At 39.6% G+C, this 21,693-nt stretch overlaps 1 protein-coding gene across 1 annotated transcript in view; it reads right to left on the minus strand.

Moving 5' to 3' along the window:
- The window catches only part of kiz (kizuna centrosomal protein), a 223,407-nt gene that overhangs the window by 31,925 nt on the left and 169,789 nt on the right, over positions 1-21,693 (minus strand). The gene's annotated exons all lie outside the window — the stretch shown is intronic.

Genomic DNA, 21,693 nt, shown 5'->3' on the forward strand with positions numbered 1-21,693 from the left:
AACTGTGTGGTGGTTTCTTTTGAACTTATAGTCTTTTAACATCTTTGGACTATTTTTACTGTGCCCATGGTCTGTTTTTTATCAATTATGCTATTGTTTGCACTGTTGTAACTATATGTCGTAAATATGTGGTTTTGTGCAGGTCTTGTAGCTTTAGTTTTTGGTCTTGTTTGTCTGGTGGAATTGGAGCTCCTTTCCGGGGAACGCGCTAAGATGGTAGTGCGATATTAATACGCAGCAACCTCTCCAGACTCTGGATTGGGGATTGCCAAAAGTTACGTGGATTTTCTGGTGTAGTCTGTTTTGTCATATGCTTTTGTGATATCATTCTGGAGGAATGTTGTCTCATTTTTTAACTGCATTGCATTTGTGGTTTTTAAATGACAATAAACTGAACCTGAATCTGAATCTGAATCTGTAAGTAAACATCGTTCCCTAAAAGTAGTGACAAGAGAATTAAAAGTGGAATAAACAAATGGCTGAGCTGTGGAAAAAAACATTTCAAAATGCATGGAGATCAGTTGAATGAAGGGAACCCATGTAATTAAGTTTATTGAAGGGAAAGTACTGGAGAAATTAATGGGACTAAAAGTTAACATTCCAAATATGTGAATACCTATGTACTTGAGTTATAAAAAGTGTTTCCAATTGATAATGACCTTCCAACATTCCCCAGATTCTGGAACTGTCCTAGTTGATTGTAAAATACAAAATGTAACACAACTATTCACTAAGAGGAAAAGATTAAACAAGGCACCACGGGTAACTAACTGTAAGGAAAATGCTGTAAGCTTTTTTTAAAATCAGAATTCTAAGGATATCTAAAAAAAGAGACTCAACAAAGTCAATATAATTTTATGAACAGGAAATCATCTTTGACACATTTGATAGCTTTTAATGATGTAACAAGCAGAGATTTTCTTACAATGAAATAGAGAATTTCATATGCCCAGATTTTCAAAAGGTTTTTGAAAAGGTACCTTTCAAGATGGTGTTATAGAAAACGTTGGGGGTAATATATTGCCATGAATAGAAGACTGCTCAAAGAATAGGACACAGAATACCAAATAAATGGGTTATTTTTCAGATTGGTGAGAGGTGACTTGTGGGTACTGGTAGAAATAATGCTTAAGCTGTTTACAACAGATGATGGGATTGAAATACATTACAATTCAAAGCTAAACAAAAAAGGAACAAGATGAAGAGTTTGCAGTTTTATAGAGAGGTTAAATGAATGGGCCAGAAAGTGGCAGATTACTATAATGTGGGAAAATGAGAAGTTACTCACTCTGGAAGGAATGATAGAAGAATTTTCTTTAATGGTAAAGAATACAAAATTTTGTGTTCACATGGTTTTGACCTTGTATACATTGAAGCTTAAAGCAATTATAAAAAAAGGCTGTATTTTGATCTATAAAAAAAGAGGAATCGGTTTCAAGGATAAGAAAATCAGGACAGGACTACGGTGGACACTATGTGCTACTTCAGTCTCAGTACTGGAGAACATATTTTACTCAGGGGCAATACTTTAAGGTTAATAAACTCTTTTAACAAAGGTTATTAAAGGGGAGACATTGAGTGGGAAGAGTTTATTCTCTTTGGAAAGTAAAACAATTTAAGCTGATGAAATTAAAATACATAAGATTGTAAGATGGTTATCTGTTGAAAGACTGATTCTTCTATATGAAGTATCTAGAACTTGAGGGTACTTTCTCAAAGCAAGGTGTTGGTTATTTAGGGCAGAGATACAGAGAAATTTTGCACTCACAGGGTTGTAAATGACCTCAAGTTAATTATATTCAAGGCAAACATAAAAGGATCAAGTGATATGAAAAATCAAGCTGGATGTTTAGTATTAACTTTGATTAAATTCATCAGCAATTTCTAGGGGCCATGTGGCCTGCTCATGGTTTTTTCTTAAGTTGTAATAAATAGTATACAATACATTTTATATCAGAAAGAGTTTTAAGGAAAATACAGCATTGTCATCATGCAAAAGTGACAGTGCTTTAAAAAACACTCTGAAGGTTATTGATTCTATGCTTTGACATGGAATGGCCCAGTGCTGGTACCCTGCTTTTCAAACTCGTTCATTCTGTGTCAAAGCTGTTTTGATTAATTTCTTGCAAGAATCTCCCCAGTGTCTGTGGGGTGTCAGTGGTGGAAGTTCTCCTGCAGTTGATAACATTTCCTTTGTCTTGCTGACACCTCCTCTCCATAATCCACCTCATTGTTATTGGTGGTGAGCCCCACCACTACTGTGTCATCTGCAAAATTGGCAATGTGATTACTTGGGTGATTGGTCGTGCAGTCATGTGAGCAGAGTGTACAACAGTGGGCTCAGCACATAGCCGGTGGGGGGGGGGGGGGTGATGGGGAGAGTGGGCATCTGTGTTGAGGATGATGGGGAGGGTGGAGTGGTTGAACCTTATGACAATCTGAGGTTTGTTGGTAGGATATCCAACACTCAGTTGCACAGTGGTGTATTTAGGCCAAGGAGTAGGAGTATGTTCACCAAGGTGATTTCACAGAAGTCAGGCCAGTGAGCCTGACATCAGTAGCGGGAAAGTTATTGGAAGGTATTCTAAGGGACCAGACATATGAGTATTTGGATAGACATGGACAGATTAAGGATAGTCAGCACAGCTTTGTGTAGATTGTATTCTAATCAAGCTTATAGTTTTTTGAAGAGGTTACCAGGAGAGTTGATGAAAGCAACGCAGTGGAAGTTGTCTATATGAACTTTTGCAAGGCATTTGACAAGGTCCCACATGAGAGATTGGTCAAGAAGATTCAGTCACTAGGATTTCAAGATGAGGTAGTAAATTAGATTAGACATTGGCTTTGTGTGAAAAGCCAGAGAGTGGTAGTACATGGTTGCCATGGAGGCCTAAGACTAGTGGAGTATCATAGAAGTCGGTGCTAAGTCCACTGCTGTTTGTCATCTATATCAACAATCTGGACGATAATGTGGTTAACTGGATCAGCAAATTTGCAGATGACACCAAGATTGGGGATGTAGTGGAATGCAAGGAAGACCATCTTGGCTTCCTGTGGGATCGGGACCAGCTGGAAAAAATGACTGAAAAATGGGAGATGGAATATAATCCAGACAAGAGCGGAATTTTGCACTTTGGTAGACCAAACGAGGAGATATGATAGAGGTGTACAGCTTATGCAGAGTATAGATAGGGTAATTGCAAGCAGGCATTTACCACTGAGTTTGTGTGTGTGTAATGTATGGATCTATTTCTTTTAGCGCAATGACTCCCTTTAGCACTGATTATTGACTGGTAACTACACATGGGCATTGATCTGTTCTCTACACGTGCACAATGATCTGTTCTCTCTCTTTGCTTTGTGAATATACCAGTTAAAGCCATCTCTGTGTGCCTGCCTTTATTTAATTGATATGTAGTTGTACAGATGCAACAAATTGGCGCAGAGTACGAACCTGAATGTCAGCGAATATCACCAAGCGCAGTGACAGTTACGAGATGACAGATATCAGAGGAAGGGAGAGACAGTGAAAGGAAAGAGTTAAACAGTACGGAGAAGGTCATCATGGATACTAACAAAGGAATACGTGAGTAATACCGCATGGGACATGGTGAAAACTGCACATCTAGCAAAGATAAAGTGAAAATAACATGACAATGCCCTTAGTTGAGAAAGTTGATGAATTTGATAGTGCTAATGAATCGTACATCAAGGGGTTGAACTGTGAACAATGTGGTTGAGGAAAAGAACATCTCTAGGCTTCTTAGCTAATGGGTGCTAGAACGTACGATTTTTTTACACAACTTAGTAACTCCTGAAAAACCAAAAAACAAGCCATTCAATGAATGTTTTGCAATTTTACAAAATCAATTGAGCCCAAAACTAATAGTAGTAGCTGAGAGGTTTAGATTTCACAGAAGGAACCAGTCAACGGACAAAAGCATTTCTGAATGCATTGCAGAACTGAGCAAACTTTCTTACTACTATGACTTTAGAGATGGACTTTCTGATGCATTAAGGTACAGGCTTGTATGTGAAACTCATAGTCAAAGCACTCAAAAGAGGCTACTGTCATAAAGAGACCTGACCTTGGAATATCGTTAGAGACTGCAGAAAAGGATCCGTCAGAACTATAGAAAAAAAGTTAGAATGTGAAATGCACAAAAGGTCCCTGAATGGTGTAAAAAGCCAAAAATGTTATTGATGTGGCAAATCCTCCCATGATGCAAATGACTGTTGGTTCAAAGAAAAAACCCGGACAAATTGTCTCAGACAAGGTCACATAGATAGTGTGTGGAAGTCAGATAAAAAGCACAACCAAAGAGTAAATCCACACAGAGTGTTTCAAACAGAAAACCCAACAAATGCACAAACTGACTGAATGGGAAACTGAATCAGTCAACACAGGAGTCTGACAAAGGTGAGCTGACATGCCTAGAACTGCAGAGCATTACTGAAGCAGATCACAAGGATCCCGACAGATGTGTCTGGTGTAAAACTGAAAATGGAGCTGGATACAGGATCAGCTTTGCCCAGAATTCCAGAGGCCGTCTACAAAAGACTGTTTTCAAAGCTACCATTAGAAAAGGCCTCAGTGATGCTAAAGACTTACACAGGCAAAAAAGTGTCTCCCAAAGGCAAACTGAAAGGAAATGTGACATATGGTGGAAAAATGTAGCAGTTAAGAGTTTCATGTATTGAAAAGTGGAGGGCCAGCACTTTTTGGATGTGAATGGTCGAGAAAAAATCCAACTAGACAGGAATACAATCAAAGCTGTCAATGTGTCATCAAATGGTAACTGCGGCCCAAACAATACCACTGAACAGAGACAGTCACAGGTGCTTAACGCTATTGAGAAGGTGTTTGAGAAGGGGATTGGTAAACTCAAAGGCATAAAGGCCAGAATTGAACTGGATGAAGGAGCAACACCAAGATTCCATAAACTGTGTCCAGTGCCTTAGGCGCTGCCTCCTAAAGCGGATGCTGAACTTCAGAGCTTGGAGGTGTCTGGCATTCTCTCCAAGGTTGAGGTTGAGTGGAGAGATTGAGTCATGTTCAATGTCTTGGTGATTAAGAAAGATAAGGCTGGAGCTGTTCACATATGCAAGGATTTCAAAGTGAGCAACAGCCGTGTGCTGCGTACTTTGCAGTATCCGCTGCCACAAATAGAAGACATTTTCACATCTTTGGCAGGCCAAGAGAGGGTTTCAAAGATTGACTTGTCACAAGCCTATCTGCAAATGGAGATTGTGGAGTCAAGCAGGAAGTTCCTCACAATCAACATTCACAAGGGACTGTTCCTGTATAGTTGTCTCATCTTTGGCATCGCATCAGCTCCAGCAATTTGGCAAGGAGCAATGGACCAAGTGCCCCAAGATATCCCAGCAACACGTTTCCTTGATGACATCATCATGACTGGCAAGAATGATGAAGGGCACCTCCAGAACCTTGGGAAAGTGCTTACCCAAGTGGCTACTGAGTACGGTCTGCTTGCTAAGAGAGAGAAATGTGAGCTTTTCAAGAATGAAATCTCATATTGTGGAAATGTCATTGACAAGTATGGCTTACATACAATGCCCATAAAAAGTATTCAACCCCACCTTGGAAGTTTTCATGTTTTATTGTTTTATAACACTGAATCACAGTGGATTTAATTTGGCTTTTTTGACACTGATCAACAGAAAAAGACTCATGTCAAAGTGAAAACAGATCTCCACAAAGAGATTGAAATTAATTACAAAAACACAGAATAATTGATTCCGTAAGTATTCACCCCTTTCAAGTCAGTATTTAGTAGATGCACCTTTGGCAGCAATTACAGGCTTGAGTTTGTGTGAATGAACAGCCTTTTTTCAAGCCCAGCCACAAATTCTCAACTGTATTGAGGTCTGGACTCTGACTTGGCCATTGCAGAATATTAACTTTGTTTTTAAGCTATGCTTTATGCTTGGAAAACAAATCTTCTACCAAGTCGCAGTTCTCTTGCAGACTGTCACAAAATGCTGGAGGAATTCAGCAGGACAGACAACATCTATGGAAAAAATGTATAGTTAACGTTTCAAGCCGAAACCCTGCCTTTTTTCCTCCTCCTGAATTTGTTTTACTCTCCTCGTTCAAAAGCCTTCCAGGGCCTGCTGCAGTAAAGCATCCCCACAGTATGATGCAGTCACAGAAGGGATGGTGTGTTTTTGATGATGTGTAGTGTTTGGCTTATGCCAAACAGAGTTTAGTCTGATGGCCAAAAAGCTCATCAGACCATACAACCTTCTTCAGAATCTCCGACATGCCCTCTGGCAAACTCCAGCTGAGGATTTGTTTTTTTCAACAGTGCCTTTCTCTTTGCCACTGTCCCATAAAGCTGCTACTGGTGAAGAACCCGGACAACAGTTGTTGTATGTACAGTCTCTCCTATCACAGCCACCGAAGTTTGTAACGCCTCCAGAGTTGTCATAGGTCTCTTGGTGGCCTCCCTCACTAGACCCCTTCTTGTATGGTCGCTCAGTTTTTGATGACTGCCTGCTATAGGCAGCTTTACAGCTGTGCCATATTCTTTTCATTTCTTGATGATTGATTTCTTCGGAGGGCAGAGCTTAGTGATGATGGCACTAAACGGTGACTCCATTGCTTGCATCTTCAGAAACGGCTCTGTTTCTATCTTTGATATCTCTTTTTTTTCCCCTTTCAAGGGTCTTTTGAAGACCCTGACCTGGAGTTACATGCTGACTTCAGTTCTTTGCGGGAATAGGACCCGCTCTCAGGGCCTCATGACCAGCCGCTTTTCGATATCCCAAGGATGCGGCCTGGAAGACTAGCACACCTTCAGGGTGCCGGATTTTCTTGGCTCTGAAAACAGGCTGATTCAAGGCTGGTGCTGCCGCCAACTGATGCATTGCGGGAGAACATGGAAGATCAGAAGCAGCAGGCTTGCTGTTGGCTATGTGACCAGAAACCTGAGTTCTTTGGACACAGGGCTCAGAAAAAGCAATGCTACAGACTATTAACACCATAAATCAGCAAGTTGTTTGTTATGTCTCCCCTTCACTGTGAAACGGGGACACCTCTTTTTCCTTTATTAGGAAGAGATAGAGCCTGTGGTTGAATACCGGGTGAATGAGTAGTCTTTGAGGTACTGCAAGTCTATATTTTTATTGATGCTTTGCTGCAAGCTTGAGTGCTTGGTGGGGGTGGGGGGTGGGTTGAGTGCCGATGCTTTTTTGCTGGCCGGTGTAGGGGGGTGTTCTTCCCTCGCTGTTGCTTGTGCATGGGGGGGGGTTGGGATTCTAACGTTTTAACTGTCTTTCATTCATTCTTTGGGGCACTCCTCTGCTTTTGTGGATGTTTGTGAAGAAAAAGAATTTCAGGATGTATATTCTATATGTTTCTCTCACATTAAATGTAGCTATTGAAACCTATTGAAACTTAGCTGTACTCCAAAGGATATTCAGTGACTGGATGAGTGAAGTGTTGAAGATGTCCATAAAGACAGCAGTGAGCAGAGTGGGTACAAGTACAACAGTGAAATGATGTTTCAAGAGATTCATGAATAGGAAAGGTTTAGAGGAATATTGGTCAAATACAAACAAATGGGATTAGCTCAGGCAGTCAACTTGGTCATCACGTATGAGTTGGGCCAAAGGGTTTATTTCTGTCATCTGCAGCTCCACCATTCTAAAGCTGATTCAGGCATTACCCTACATTAGAAAAATAAGCCACATCACTTACTCCACAAACTGTGTCAATGCTTAAAGGACTATCTATTCACATTTATTCTCAATACATCAGAGTCACCCCAAGGTGGGAATTTCTTACACATCCCCTTTGTGTAATTGATTGGAACATGTACATTCAGGGAGCAAGTACATTCTATCTTTTTAAGGGACTGAAGTCAAACAAAAAAGATAGATTACCATCTATGAAGGTGTCATAGCAAAGCTTTTGGGAAACAGACTTGAAGCATTAAATTTCAAAGTGTCCTGCTAGTTCATACATTTTGGATTAATAGTCCATGATTCTGAATCATCGCTCAATAACATAACTCCAAAATTCAAAGCAGAAAATTAACTCAGTACTTCCTATTCCGGCCATCCATGTTTTTAACAGACTGCGTTATATCTGGAAGCTGAGAGCTACTATTGTAAAGTTCATTTGAAAATGCAACTAATAAAAGTATACCAAGATTGCAAATCAAAAGCTGTAGAAAATTAATACCAACAACACACACAAAATGCTGGTGGAACACAGCAGGCAAGGCAGCATCTATAAGGAGAAGCACTGGCGACGTTTCGGGCCGAGACCCTTCATCAGGACTAACTGAAAGGCAGTTAGTCCTGATGAAGGGTCTCGGCCCGAAACGTCGACAGTGCTTCTCCTTATAGATGCTGCCTGGCCTGCTGTGTTCCACCAGTATTTTGTGTGTGTTGTTTGAATTTCCAGCATCTGCAGATTTCCTCGTGTTTGAAAATTAATACCAAATGCTTTACGTACTCTTTATTAAACAAATCAGATACTTCTGGAACTATGCATATTTGTTTATGAAAACATCGAAAGTAAGTAGAAAAATTATTTTTCTATTAATTTGTTTTTGAATGCATTCTCAAAAACATATTGTATCAGCAATCTAGTGCAGCAGAAACAGTATTTAGAATGACAGTGACCTCCACTGGTTGCATGCTCTTACTGCTGCACTGTACTCTGATACACACACCTGCTCCTGTTTATATGAGATCCCACTATGCTAATACATGGATTTGATTTGCACAACATCAATGAAAAACTCAGCTTGCAGTGTCTCTATGTAAAATAAAAGCACCTCAACTCTTAAGATTTTACAAAGTCAAGGATAGGTATCAAACAATTTGGAAAATTCTCTGTAAAACAAATCAGCAAAAAAAATTGTTCTAGATGCCTTTGGTTAAACAGAACAATGATTCTTAGTGAAGAGGAAGCAGTGGTATGCACCTCCGAACAAAAGGGAACAAGTGGTCTTTACATGGAGTGCAGCTGGTTATTAAGACTCACTCCTTCGTACATTGTGCCATTCAACCCCACTCAACCACAAAATGATTTTCCTTTAGAAACTACTATAGCTATAAAAGATTTGCAATGAATGAATCCTTAATAATAAAGTGTTGCAATCTATCTGCTTCCCCATGATTTATAATGCAATAAACATGAAACTCTAATGACACCTCAGCAGTAAGATGCTGTGGTGAAGAAACCAGAGTATGAACAAACTCAATTTCACCCTGTCTTTGTAGGATGAATAATTAAATGAGCACATTTAAATGTTGTAAGTATATTTATTTCTTTTATAGTTTGCATTTATTAATCTCTAAAGTTTATTAAGAGTCATTGCTATGCAAAGCAGAACCCAATGTCTTACTTTCTCTATTCAACCAAGTGCTGTGTCTAGCCAATAGGGCACAGTCACATTTCTCATTCTGCATTCATAACATGCTACATTTGGACAATGTATCACTCAAAGGCTTCTGAATAGAAGGCCTTAATACTCATGTAAACAACTGCAAACCAATTACTTAATGAATCAGGCCCACACATAATGAGGCACCACACAGAGTTATAAATGCATTTTTTAGCCAAAGCCTCTGCTTTAAACCAAAATCCCTCAACTATACTTCAGGCTTAACTGGCATTTCATTATTATTGCCTGGGCTTCAGAATATACTCTTTTCTGGAAGAGGTTTGGGTGTAAGGCAAGTCTTGCTGTGTCAGCTTTTAAATTCAAAATCAGCTCACTGACAAGAGTGAGGCAGATTTGGGGAGGGCCAGAGGGAGAAGAATCACCAGCGGCCGGCATTCTTATTTTTAGGCTCAAGTGCTAAGCTTCAAGACCACTTGTGGAAGCAAAAGAGTGCAAGAGGTGACTGAAGTATGTTGAATCTTCTCCTGTAAACACCCAAGAAATGCCCCATTTGCTAATCCTGAAAAGGGAATAAGCGCCATCATGTTCTATTTTGTTCCATTGCAATCCCTGCCTCTGACTGCTAATCTCTTCACTTGAAGGTGGGTGTCAAATGCCAAGCACCATGTGTTGCCACTCCATCTGTCAAAAGACTAACTCTCTTCCTAAAGCACTCAAAAGTGACCACAGCCAGCTAATTTTAAATTTAGAAACTGTGAGGAAAAGGAAAGTTGTCGCTGAAATTAAACACTGCAGACTTCCCTGAAATAACAGATTCACCAAAAAGTACTAAAATTTATAGCAGATTTTTCCATCATATCTTTGCTGTTTATAGCTTTCTACACCCACTTTGATTAATTTAAAATATTAGACTTGATAGACTAGATTATAACTTCAATAGGACAGGGTTATAATTTTTTCTTCTAATTAAAAAAAATTTATTGAGACTTGATTACTGTCAGTACGTGTTTGAATATATGTTGAATGAGCCTGTACCGTGCACCTTCAGTGCCTTTATTATCAGTGGAACAATTGGAATTAAACCTTGTCACATTGTGCTGCAAATCCCTAATGCAGACTGCAATCATGGGATTACAACCACTTTCAGGGAAAAATTCAAAGGCGATAACCTGTAGAATGAACATAGTGAATTGTGGAAGGAATATGGATAAGGAGCCACAAAGTCTATGCAAGGGTAGTCTGGGATTATTCTCAGATGTTCTTTGCAAACTGGTAGTTTTCAATTTATTCGGTTTGTCACATGTACATCCAAACATCAAAAAAAAGACTGAAATGTTTTGTTTTTATGTCAATGATCCACAGAGACTGAGGATTGTGGTGGTAGCAGCCCACAGTGTCACCACAGTTCCAGTGCCAGCAAAGCATGCCCACAATTTAAGAACCCTAACCCTAAGCGTACATCTTTGGAATATGGGAGGAAACTGGAGCACCCAGAGGAAACCGACATGGTTACAGAGAGAATATGCAAACTCCTTACAGACTGGCAGTGTGAAGCAATTGCACTAACTGCTATACTACCCCATAGTACTGAATATATAATATGACTTAATACATAAATATTGCATTAAGTCTGATTAAATTAAAAATAGTATTGTTACTATTTCAGTGACAACTTTGTTGAACTTGGACTAAAAAGAATTAAACTTGCAGAAATTAAAAAGCCACGGAGGGTTATATATTCATATTAAGCACTGTGCACTTTCTGACATATGATTCAACATTTCTGTTTTTTAGCCAACTTGATTATTTCCTGTAGCATCTGCCTGAAGCGGGATGTCAGTGTTATACCTCAGTCAGAACATACAGATGCATGTCATCACTAATGTCCATTTCTGTCGTAATTCTGCATCATTTCACCTTATGTGCTGCTGAAACCTTCTTCAAAGCCTTTTTACCTCTATTGACATAAGACTTTACTGTTTCAGTTCATTCCCTTTTGGGGCCTTTTGTACTGAGGGCAATGTGGAATTTACTGAATTATTGCTGCCTTCATTCTAACATGCCCTGTGCCTTGTTTCTTTATTAGTTTTATGCTTTTTGATCTGTATTGATTCTCAGTTAATCAATATTTTTACCTTAAAACTTGTCATTCATGTTTTTCATAAGCCCATAACCTGGTTTCCTTTAGTTCTGGTGCTAATCATTCCCAAGTTTCATCTCTCCACTATCACTACCATTTTTTTTTGCAGCTAAGGTCCCAAGTTCATTATACACAACATATGCCCTACAGGATACTTGAAGCCCATGTGGTAATTTCATCTGGAATTCCAAGTCACCATACAAATGCCAAACAAGATTACTGCAAAGACTATTGAAACTCCAAATTTTATTCATCTTTTCTTTTTTAGGTAGATATTAGAAGCATTAGTATTGTAGGTAGGTACAAGTCATGTTCATTTAAGAGTACAAGCTGGGATGGTTTCGATCATACACTGATTTATATTGAACTTGTTGATCACAATGGCAGCACTCTAATTCAGTTTAGAGTCTAAGCCTTAGACCATGCTAGTTACACTTAAAAATGCCTCTGGATGCAATTTGCATTGCTAATGAGTCACGGGCTTCTTGTTTTCCTAATATATCTAAAATAATCAAAAAACAGGAATGAGTTTGGACAGTATTTTTTGATACAAGAAAGTATGGACAAGGGAAGCACAGGAGCGCCTACAGGACTGCTTTGAATCGGTGGACTGCACTGTATTTAGGGATTCATCTTCGAACCTGGATGAGTATGCTGCACATTAAAATCTGTGTGGATGAGTGTGTACCTACAAAGAGTTACTGTACATTCCCAAACCAAAAGCCGTGGATGAACCAGGAGGTACGTCGTCTGCTGAAGGCTAGATCTGTGCCATTCAAGTCCGGCGACCCAGGCCTGTACCAGAAAACCAGGTATGATTTGCAGAGGGCTAGTTCAAGGGCGAAGAGGCAATTTCAAATGAGGTTGGAGACAACATCGGATGCACGGTAACTCTGGCAAGGTCTGCAAGACATTACTTCCTACAAAGCAAAACCCAATAACATGAATGGCAGCGATGCTTCACTACCAGATGAACTCAATGCCTTCTATGCCCACTTTGAAAGGGAGAATACAACTACAGCTGTTAAGATCCCTGCTGCACCTGATGATCAGAGGGTGATGTTAGGCTGTCTTTAAAGAGAGTGAACCCTCGCAAGCCAGAAGGTCCCAATGGAGTATCTGGTAAGGCTCTGAAAACCTGTGCCTACCAACTAGCATGAGTATTCAAGGACATTTTCCACCTCTCACTGCTACAGGTAGAAGATCTTCTTGCTTCAAAAAGGCAACAATTATACCAGTGCCTATGAAGAATAATGTGAACTAATAATGTAAATAATAAAGAACTCACATCGACAGTGATGAAATGCTTTGAGAGGTTGGTCACAACTGAACTCCTGCCTCAGCAAGGACCTGGACCCATTGCAATTTGCCTATCACCACAATAGGTCAACAGCAGATACAATCTTAAAGGCTCTTCACATGGCTTTAGACCACTTGGACAACACAAACACCTATGTCAGGATGCTGTTCATCGACTATAGCTCAGCATTTAATACCATCATTCCCATAATCCTGATTGAGAAGTTGCAGAACCTGGGCCTCTGCACCTCCCTCTGCAATTAGATCCTTAACATCCACTCTATTGACGCCTTTCAACATTCGATATGTTATCACCCCTTATTCATCTATCCTGCTGGTTATTTCTTCAAAGAATTCCAACAGATTTGTCAGGCAAGATTTTCCATTGAGGAAACCATGCTGACTACAGCCTATTTTATCATGTGCCTCCAAGTATCCTGAAACCAAATCCTTAACAATTGACTTCAACATCTTCTCAACCACTGAGGTCTGACTAACTGGCCTAAAATTGTCTTTCTTCTGCCTCTCTCCCTTCTTGAATAGTGGGGTGACATTTGTAATTTCACAGACTTCTGGAATCACTCCAGGATATAGTGATTCTTGAAAGATACTTACTAATCTCTTCAGCCACCTCTTTCAGAACCCTAGAGTGGACACCATCTGGTCCAGGTGACTTATCTACCTTCAGAACTTTCCGTTTCCCGAGAAACTTCTCCCTAGTAGTGGCAACTTCACACACTTCTGACCCCTGACACTCTGGAGCTTCCACCATACTGCTAGTGTCTTCCATAGTGAAGACATTACGAGATACTTCATCAGTTAATTCACCATTTCCTTGTCCCCCATTAGTACCTCTCCAGTATCGTTTTCCAGCAGTCTGATATCCACTCTCGCCTCTTTTTACACTTTATGTATCTGAAGAAACTTCGGGTAGCCTCTTAAAATATTATTGGCTAGCTTACTTTCATATTCCATCTTTACCTTCTTAATGACTTTTTTAGTTGCCTTCCATTGCTTCCCACTAATTTTTGCTCTATTATATGCCTTCTCGTTGTTGACTTTGACTTGTTCCCCACAGTTGTGTCATCTTGCCTTTAGAATACTTGTTCCTATTTGGGATGCCTTTCCAATTGGTTCCAGAAATTCCAGCCATTGCTGCTCTGCCGTCATCCCTGGCAGTATTCTTTTCTGATCAATTTTGACCAACTCCTCTCTTATATCTCTGTAATTTCCTTTACTCCACTGCAATACTGATACATCTGACTTTACCTTCTCCTTCTCAAATTTCAGGGGTGAATTTGATCATATTAAGATCACTTGCCTTGTCCTGCTTTGTGGCGTTTTAATATCAGCGACGCACTCCGGAGCGAAGGTTCCCGAGTTTGAATCCAAGTCGGGTTGAGCATCAAGCTAGCAACTCGGCCTTGTAAAAACAAGAATAGCTTGCTACAGAAACGCCGTCATGACGGTGCCCTGATAACTTCACTGTCGAGTTATGGGCTATTCTTATTCTTCTTCAAGATCACTTGCCCCTTAGGTTGATTGCACAACACCTAATCAGAATAGCAGATCCTCTGGTGGGCTTAGCCATGAATTGCTGTAAAAAGCCATCTAGTAGGCAATCTAGAAATTCCCCCTCTTGGGATCCAGCACCAACCTGATTTTCCCAATCTACCTGCATATTGAAATCCCCCGTGACTATTGTAACATTGCCCTTTTGGCATGCATTTTCTATCTTCCGTTGTAATTTGTAGACCACATCCTTACAGCTGTTTGGGGTCTGTATACAACTCACATCAGGGTCTTTTATTCCTTGTAGTTCCTTAGCTCTACCACAGCGATTCAACACCTTATGACCTTATGTCACCTGTGTCTATTGAGGTGACACACAAGAGAAAGAGAATACATATCTCTGCTCCTATAAAAATCATATGAACCAACTGGTGGGTATATTTGATTCTTATAAGAGCAGAGATATGTGTTCTCTCTGAGATTTCTTTTCAATTTATTGCAGAAATCCTTTTACACTATACCAGGGGTGGTGAACTTTTCTGAGAGAGTGTGCCCAAATTGACAGTAACTTCTAAAAAATTCTCTCATGTGCTATGGCAATTTTGAGCAGAGATCATCATTGATTAATAAAATAATAACAATAATTTTGGATTTTTAAAAAATGTGATAAAGATTAGAACTATTGCTTATTTATGTGTATTCATTACTTTACTATTAATAAAACAGAGACATATCAAAATAAATGAAGCATTTTAGAACAATCAAGAGAAAATCTGCGGATGTTGGAAATCTGAGCAACTCAGCAGGCCAGGCAGCATCTATGGAAAAGAGTACAGTTGACGTTTCATGTCAAGATCCTTTAGACCTGCTGAAGAGTCTCGGCCTGAGACATCAACTGTACTCTTCCATCTGTACTCTGTCTGGTCTGCTGAGTTCCTCCAGCATTTTGTGTGTGTTACAAAGCATTTTAGAAAACTTGTCCAAAAATTATTATTAATGTCTTCAAAAGACAATTGAAAAATAACAATTTTGAATAGTGTTGCTATTGTAACAGTTTACTATCCAAATACTGGTGTGTACACCAGGTGTGCAAGAAATTCGAAACGTATCATCCAGAGTCATGCATTTTCGCAACCATCTAGTTGGTGCCAAACCAGTATCAGATGTAAAACATCATTCACTGCTTCATTTGGCAGTAAAGATAATCATTATATATCTATTTATTATGCGTAGGATTTAAAGAATTGAGGGACAGCCCTGCATGCTGTGTGCCAACATTTTTGCTGTGTCATCTTGAGCATGCATGTTTTTTAAAGTATATATATTTACATTGTAATTATAATGGCATTATTTATATGCTTCAAAGTTATCAAATTAGAAACCAGCATTAATATTAAGTATTAAAAATTTGATAAATGTTATAGAATCGTTATTGCCATTATTAAACAAGAAGGCTAATGGTATCATCAAGGATGCCTGCCACCCTGGCCAGTCAATTTTCTCTTTTCTATTTTCTGGGAGAAGGTAACCGGAGCTTGAAAGCATGGATGACCAGACTCAGGTACAGCTTCTTCCCCACTGGCTTCAGACTTCTGAACCAATTACCATTTTCACATCCTCTTCCCAGTTGTACTGCATGTTCTTGGACTTTTAATTCTATCTCTCTCAGTGGTTCTATTGTTGTCACTTTGGCATTTCTTTTGCGCCTCTTGAGATTGCACTATGATCTTTGCACCATTCTATTATTTTGTGCTCAACACTATATTTATTGCTGTATTTATTATTACCATATACTATTAATTTTGTGAGCTTCACATTAGGAAGGAATTTCAATTCTTCCTTATTGATAATGACAATAATAAACTAATTTAAATCTGAATCTAAACATTTTTTGAAGCTTGATTAAAAACTATACAACTATTTGCAAAAGGATTTTGTATGTTACAAAAGGAATATTCACTTCCTTTTAATGACAGCAAATTCAGTCATCATTCATACTTTCTAAAGTTTGTGAAATACATATCATAGTGTATCAAGCAGTAGTAAGTCAAAGCAACTGGACTTGCTGTGTTGTCTAGAAGATGTTTTGCCACTCATCCATGCGGCTCCTTCAGTTCTGATCCATGGTGGGTAGTTTTCTGGCTTATAAACTCTGTGAGTTGTTTAAAGGTATAGCAATCACATAAGGGTTGCTAAGAGTCGTAGAGGTAATTAGAGGGTCATTAGTCTCATCTTTGCATGAATGGAGGTACACATTGTGGACAGGGAGGACAGATGGTTTGAAAGAAGGATTAAAGAAGCCATCCCTGAACAGAGGGGGTGGAGTTTTACAACATCTATCAGCTACTTACATTGCAGTCTTAACATCTCTACCCTGACATCTCCACAACAGTTCACACCTCCATTTATCCATTTGCCTTAATATATAATGACCTGGATGACTGAGAACCTTCATACACATACATATCATAGTATTTTGCATTTACTGGTAATACATGACTTAGTTACATAAATAATGTGAAAAACCCGTAATTCCTGGGTGACCAAGACATGAGTGAATTAAACACAAGAGATTCTACAGATGCTGAAAATCCAAAGTAACACATACAAAATGCAGGAGGAACTTCCTATCCATTCATCCTTACAGGCAGCATCTATGAATAGGAATAAACAGTTCGAATTTTGGGCTGTGAGATCTTGATGAAGGATCTTGGTCCGAAACGTCAATTGTTTATTCCTTTCCGTAGATGCTACATGACCTGGTGAGTTCTTCCAGTATTTACTTATTTATTAATTACTTAGAGATACAGGCCCTTCTGGCCTAACAAGCCACATTACCCAGCAATCAACCTAACCTAATCATAGCACTATTTACATTGACCAAATAACCTACTAATTGGTATGTCTTTGGACTGTGGGAGGAAACCCACCCACTCACAGGGAGAACGTACAAACTTTTTATGGAGGACACTGGAATTAAACTCTGCTATACTACCGAGGCATTTTGTATGACTGAATAAAACACAGAAACGTTTTACTACCCAACTAATACAAGGTCCTCATTATATTTGATATTTGTAAATTTATGTAAATTTGCATAATCTCATAAGACCACAAAGAGAGACATGATGGGGGCTGCTGTTGAATAGTTGGGTAGTGGAGGACAGCTCAGTTGCATTAGAAATTAGATCCAGAATTCTGTAATTAAAATCGCTGAAACTTGATGGTGTGAATATATTGTTCAAGGTGCTAGAAACAAAAATAAAATTGGTATGGATTTAATATATTTGTGATGTGTGGAGACACAAGAGCCTTCTTCCAATTGAGAACTTAAGCATTTCTTGATTAAGGTGGTAGGCCAATGGCTTAACAGTTGCTATGCAAGAATTGAGGACCTCACTATCGATTACAGATGATGCCAGTCATTTTCTCCTATGCACTGCAAAACAATTGTGTTATTTTAATATTAAAGCTAAAGAATACATTTGTAAGCAACATAGCAATCTTAACAGTACGAAAGCATTGAATGGATAGTGCAATATTAAAACCAATTTAAAATAGTTTGCAGGGGAGCAATTTGCTTTCTGAAGAACATTTTTTGATGACTGTCCAATGTAAAGTCCTTAATGTGAAATGTTAAGAGTGTTTCTCTCATAAAGATATTGCCTGAACTGCTGAGGGGTTTTGTTTTCATTTTAGCTTTACAGCATCTGTAGTATATTTCTTTTACATAATAAATAAGCAACATTTTCTTCACTTGCAGGTATAGTACCTTGGATATTGTTGAGGGAGACGTCCTTTCAGGTGCTAGCTGTAGTTAGGTCTCTGGCACTGAGGCTCAGTAGGGATGGGTAAAATACTGTTAGACAGGGAAATGGTGATAACAGATTTGAAGGTGAGTGGGACAGAGAGGAGATTCTGTGTCAGCAGAAGAGATGTTGCCTCCAAGGTCAAGGATATCTCTAAATGGCTGCAGAAAATTCTCAAGCAGGAGGGTGAACAGTGACAGGTCATTGTACATGTTGCTACAAACAACATTGATAGAAAAGGGATGTGGTCTTGCAGAATGACTATGTGGAGAGAGATAGGAAGTTAAGAAGCAGGATCGCAGAGTAAGTGATCTCTGAATTACTCCTGGTACCACATGCTAACAAGAACAGTAATGGAAGGTACCAGGGAAAGAGATTCAGATTCTTGGACTATTGAGACTCTTCCAGGGCAGAGGCAACCTGTACAAGAAGAGCAGGTTGCACTTGAACCAGAGAGGGACCAATATCCTTGCAGCGAAATTTGCTAGTGCTACATGGGAGGGATTAAACTAGATTGGCAGGAGGAGAAGATTCCGAGCAGCAGGCACAAGCCATAAGATAAAGCAGTAGCCAACAAGAACAAGTCTAGAAATCAGGATGGCCAGGGACTCAGTAAAGGCAGGGATAAATCTTTCATGTGCTAATCCTCTATCTTCCTCCTAATTTTGCTTTGCTGTATGCACTCTCTTTTGTTTTAACATTAGCTTTGACTTCTCTTGTCAGCCACAATTGTATTTTGCCATTTGAGTATTTCTTCATTTTTGGAATATATCTATATCTACCCTGCATCTTCCTCATTTTCCCCAGAAGCTCACACCATTGCTGCTCTGCTGTCATCCCTGCTAGCACCTCTTCCAATTTACTTTGGCCAAATCATCTCTTATACCACTGCAATTAAGAATATTCTTAAGAAAGAAATCTGGATGGCAAAGATAGGGTGTGTTGGCAGATAGGAAAAATCCCAATTGGGGGTTATATAACGATCTACATTAAAGTTAGATTAAATTTAGAAGAGTGGCTAGGGAGAGAGTAAGTCCCCATAGAGATTAACACGGCTGCCTATGTCTTGAGCTGAAAGAGATAGATGGGATGTATGATGAATATTTCACCTTCGTGTTTATTGTGGAGAATATTGAGAAAGTAAGGAGGCATGCGATCCAAGGGGACATTGCTTTGTGGATCCAGAACTGGCTTGCCCACAGAAGGCAAAGAGTGGTTGTAGATGGGTCATATTCTGCATGTAGGTTGGCCACCCACAGCGGACATTGATAGGATGCAAAACTGGGCTGAGAAGTGGCAGATAAGTGTGAGGTGGTTCATTTTGGTAGGTCAAATATGATGACAGATTATAATATTAATGGTAAGACTCTTGGCAGTGTGGAGGATCAGAGGGATCTTGGGGTCTGAGTCTATAGAACACTCAAAGCAGCTGCGCAGGTTGACTCTGTGGTTAAGAAAGCATACAGTGTATTGGCCTTCATCAATCATGGGATTGAGTTTAGGAGCCGAGAGGTAATGTTGCAGCTATATAGGACCCTGGTCAGACCCCACTTGGAGTACTGTGCTCAGTTCTGGTTGCCTCACTATAGGAAGGACATGGAAACCATAGAAAGGGTGCAGAGGAGATTTACAAAGATGTTGCCTGGATTGAGGAGCATGCCTTATGAGAATAGGTTGAGTGAACTCGGCCTTTTTTCCCTGGAGTGACGGAGGATGAGAGGTAACCTGCTGGAGGTATACAAGATGATGAGAGGCATTGATTGTGTGGATAATCTGAGGCTTTTTCTTGGGGCTGAAATGGCTAGCACAAGAGGGCACATTTTTAAGCTGCTTGGAAGCAGGTACAGAGGAGATGTCAGGGGTAAGTTTTTTTTTTAGAAACGCAGAGAGTGGTGAGTGCGTGGAATGGGCTACCGGCGACAGTGGTGGAGGCAGATATGATAGAGTCTTTTAAGAGACTCCTGAACAGGTACATGGAGCTCAAATAAATAGAGGGCTATGGGTAACCCTAGGTAATTTCTAAGGTAAGGACATGTTAGGCATAGCTTTGTGGGCTGAAGGGCCTGTATTGTGCTGTAGGTTTTCTATGTTCTAAGAAAATGGTTGTCCAAGAGATTAAAAAAAACTAGAGATGTTCCTGAGGACATTCATATTAGAAGGGAACAGGTGGTTGCAGCCTCATAGCCCATTAAGACAGATACATAATTCTCATGGGCCGGAACAAGTACATCCATGGACTTTGTAGCAGGCTAGAGAGGAAACTACGAAGGCCCTTGTGAAGATATTTCCTTCATCGTGAGCTACTGGTGAAGTTTCTGTTGTTTTAATAGGGTACCAAGGAAAAGTTAGGGAACTGCATGTTAGTCAAACTGACATCGATAGTGGGAAAGTTACCTGTGGGAATTCTGAGGGACAGGATCTAACTGCACATGGATAGATACAGTCTAATTAGGAGTCAGCATGGCTAGTTGGACAGATTCAGAATTGGCTCGGAGGTAGGAAACAGAAGGTGGTGACAAAAAGTTGCTTCTCGAAATGGAGGCCGATGAATGGCTGTGCCACAGGGGTTAGTCTTGGGACGCTTGTTATTTATTGTGTATAGATATGATTTGGATGCAAATGCACAAGGCTTGATCAGTAAGTTAGTGGATGATACAAAATTCAAAGGTGTTGCTGATAATAAAGAAAAGGTTATTGTGGATTACAAGGAGATCATGATCAGTTAGGGAAGTGGGCTGAGGAGTGGTAAGGATTTCAATACAGATAAGTGTGGGGGAATGTATTTTGGAAAGTCAAATTAGCATAGGGCATTATGAAGTATAATGGAATACAAGAACATAGTTCATTGAAAGTGGCATCACAGGTCGACAAAGCTGGGGTAAATCCCATTTAGCATGCTGGCCTTTAACAGTCAGCATAATGAATTTAGGAGTTGGGACATACTGCAGTTGTACAAGTCATTGACAAGTTGCATTTGAAGTACTGTGTATAGTTTTGTCCATCCTGTTATAGGAAAGATGTGGTTAAACTGGACAAGTGCAGAAAAGATTTACAAGGATGTTGCCAGAACTAGAGGGCCTGAGTTATACAGAGAGATTGACCAGGCTGGATGTTTATTCTTTGAACACAGGATAATGAGCAGCAATCTTAGAGTAACATTTAAGATTATGAGAGGCTTAGATAAGGTTGATGCTAACGGTCTTTTCCCCTGGATAGGGGAATAAGGGAGACGAAAACCTGGGAGCAAGGATTTGAGGTAAGAGATAAAGGATTTAAAATGGATCTGGGGGCCAGCTTTTATTTTTTTAAATGCAGAAGGTGGGGAGTATATGGAACATTATGCTAGAGAATATAGTTGAGGCAGATACAACATTATAATTTAAGAGGCACTGGATAGGTACATGAAGGGGCAGGGCTTAGAGGAATATGGATCAAATGCAGGAAAAAGAAAACGTGTTTGGCATGGACTCTGGGACAAAGGGTCTTTTTCGATGCTGTACTGCTCTATGACTCTCTGACGTTTATGACTCTAGCATAATTTCCCTAGTAA

Source organism: Hemitrygon akajei, chromosome 7, assembly GCF_048418815.1.
Source record: "Hemitrygon akajei chromosome 7, sHemAka1.3, whole genome shotgun sequence".
Lineage (NCBI taxonomy): Eukaryota > Metazoa > Chordata > Chondrichthyes > Myliobatiformes > Dasyatidae > Hemitrygon > Hemitrygon akajei.